The sequence below is a fragment of the Scylla paramamosain genome, chromosome 48 (assembly GCF_035594125.1).
Source record: "Scylla paramamosain isolate STU-SP2022 chromosome 48, ASM3559412v1, whole genome shotgun sequence".
Lineage (NCBI taxonomy): Eukaryota > Metazoa > Arthropoda > Malacostraca > Decapoda > Portunidae > Scylla > Scylla paramamosain.
Window position 1 is genome coordinate 2,010,692 of NC_087198.1, and position 3,087 is coordinate 2,013,778.

General features: G+C 41.5%; 1 long non-coding RNA gene across 1 annotated transcript in view; it reads left to right on the forward strand.

Moving 5' to 3' along the window:
- Positions 1-350: 350 nt before the first annotated feature.
- The window catches only part of LOC135095246 (uncharacterized), a 9,808-nt gene continuing 7,071 nt past the window's right edge, over positions 351-3,087 (forward strand). Inside the window, exon 1 of the long non-coding RNA XR_010264161.1 lies at positions 351-444. This is a non-coding gene — a long non-coding RNA (uncharacterized LOC135095246). The remainder of the gene's footprint in view (positions 445-3,087) is intronic.

Genomic DNA, 3,087 nt, shown 5'->3' on the forward strand with positions numbered 1-3,087 from the left:
AATTTCAAAGGCAGACTTCTCGATAGGAAACAAGGAAGAATGCTTTAACCCGGCGGTCTCTTTAACATTTCATTTATTCTTTGCCTAGAAGTTTATACATAACATGTACATAAGAAGTAAGTAGCAGAAGTAAATGGTCACCGACGCATAGGAAATTAGTAACAAAATGGTGTTACTGGAGACAGAAGCGTAGACATGAGTTACTATATATTACAAGAAAGAGAACTAGACGATTAAGACCAAAGAAAACATCACAGTACTTGTAAAAAATACACTGAATTTAATAATGCACAGTAAAATAGTAACAGGACAGTGATAGTGAAGATAGAAGAAAAGTGTTTGCCCTAGCGGTCTCTTGGCGTTGTTTACAAGAACCGTGATGGCGGACAGAAGGGTTCGGTGACCAGTGACACTCTTTCAATTTCCTCCACTCCTAGAACTCAGGTGAGGCAGGGACCGCCGCCCACTCTTGCGCCCCTCCCTCCTCTACCTCCACCCGCGCACACACGCACGCACACACCTGAAATAAGAGAGAAAAGAAGGTGTTTGTTAACCTCCCTCTGTGTGTTTGTGTGTGTGTTTGTCGTGTCAGTGTTCCTTGCCTTTATTTCCTTCCTTATTCTGTTGTAACGCTCCTTTTTATTATTTCTGTGTTTCTTTGAGTCTCCCCAATAATTGTTTTCTTTTGTAGCTTGCGGTGAAGAGGAGGATAATAGCGGTAATTAAAGGTTTAGTGATTATATGAAAAAGTATATTTATAAGGCGTGTATTCGTGGGAGTGATTTAGAAGTCTTGAAACATTTGTTATAAATAGTCTTTACTTATTTCAACTGTGGTTTTCTCTAATCAGTGGTAATACGAATAATAGGATTACATCATGTTGCGTCAGCCTACCAGTAACTCATAAGGTGTCATTCCCTAGCTTATAAAATATGTTAGTAATTTAGAATTCAATTATTAACTTCAACTAATGTCCAGCCTATATGCTCACCTTGCTAGCCAATTATTCCTGCATTTTTATTTAAACTCACGGTTCAGTAAAATTATTTGTGAAAGAAGAGAGAGAGAGAACTAGCTAAGGTTCCAATAACTTCAGAGGCCTGTGGGTGTTGAGGGAGAGAGCACAGAATGGCGTCTCCCTTCTCTCTGGCAACAGGTGGGTCTCGTAGCTCTGAAATATTTGATTTTTCTTTTATTTAGAAGTGAATATTACTGTGTTCATGTTTATTATTCATGTCTCTAGTGAAGATATAGTAACAGTACGTGTTGACAGAATGGCGTCTCCCTTCCCTCTGGCAACAGATAAAATAGCCGGTGTTGGTCCCACGTGGAGACAGGCCACAGAGTTTTGGGAAAGTGTTAGCCATGTAATGTTTCTTTAGTCAGATATAATCTACTGTGAATGTGTTGTGAGCAATATTATTGCCGTAGAGAAGTGATGGATGAAGGCTGTGACGCTATTTAGGGATATAACGGTGCCCAGAATCAATGGTACTCTTGAGGAGTTATAAAAGTAATTATTTTCTTGTGTATTCGTAGTGTTAAGTAACGGAGTATAAGTGTATATGCCATACCAGAATTTCAAGTGCCTTTTCTTTTTTTTTCTAGATTAACTACTCGATAAAGTGTCATAGTGGGTCAGTCAACCCAAAGAATCCCATCAGTATTATTCATTTAATTATTTTTTTGCTATTTTTATATTTTTCGTTCCTCCTAATAAAGCCACACTGTAGGTGCTGTGTGATAATTAACCTCTCCCTACCCTCTGGCCATGACGATGAAGGCGAGAACCATTACCAATCAAAAATGTTTTCTTTTTTTTCTATTGTGTGTGCGTGCTTCACCTCTTCTCTCTTCCTCTTCTTTTTTTCTTCTTCACCGTGAAGATCTTTGCCTCGTCTCATTAGAGCTCTGATCGGACCGGTGAGGAGGAGGGAGGAGGGGGGGTGGCTTTACACTGTGTCTGTATGTTTGTCTTCCTTCACTTCATTTACACTCAGCCTTCCTCTTCTTCCCCCTCCTCCTCTTCTTCCTCCTCCTCTTCTTCTTGTTCTTGTTCCACGTTACAAAATTACTTAAACAGGGAACCAACGCAACTGCAAAGCTAACAGCCTTTGAATCATTATCCGTGCAAGAAATGGCAGACAAAGCAGGATGTAGGGACACATTGTGCACCAGAGTATCACACAAGACCGCGCCACCACCACCGCTACTCTCAGACGAAGTGACGCGGGTGTTAGGGCTCCTGTGACGCGTCCACTGACAGTAACAAGATTGACACATTTTAAACATTAGAAGCGCTCTTAGTGACCCAAGGCTGTTCATGTCTGTGCCGTGTGGAGGCTGTCACTGGGAGAGGCACAGCAAGCCAAACCAACCTTACCTTAACTCTCTCTCTCTCTCTCTCTCTCTCTCTCTCTCTCTCTCTCTCTCTCTCTCTCTCTCTCTCTCTCTCTCTCTCTCTCTCTCTCTCTCTCTCTCTCTCTCTCTCTCTCTCTCTCTCATATATGCATAAACACAACAGCTATAATGAGAGAGAGAAAGAGAGAGAGAGAGAGAGAGAGAGTGGTATCCTCGCCTGACCTGGTAACACTGCAAGGAAAATACACATCTGGCAATGCAGACCTGCCAGACGCCAGCCAGCCGGGGACCCCACGTCGACACTAGTGCTCTAACCTGTCCTAAGTTAACCTAACCTAACTAGACTGCATAGACTCAGCTTGCTGTTACACTTGCTGTTGTGCTGTTGTGTGTGAACGGTGACAGATTAACAACATTTCTGCATTATTGACAGGAGAAACACTCTTTTAAAAGGCTGTAGTTGAAGTGACAAGGGTTTTCAAGGGTGTTTTTACAGTTGCAGTGACAGATTAACAACATTTCTGCATTACTGACAGGAGAAACACTCTTTTAAAAGGCTGTAGTTGAAGTGACAAGGGTTTTCAAGGGTGTTTTTACAGTTGCAGTGACAGATTAACAACATTTCTGCATTACTGACAGGAGAAACACTCTTTTAAAAGGCTGTAGTTGAAGTGACGCAGGTTTTCAAGGGTGTTTTTACAGTTGCAGTGACACATTAACAATATT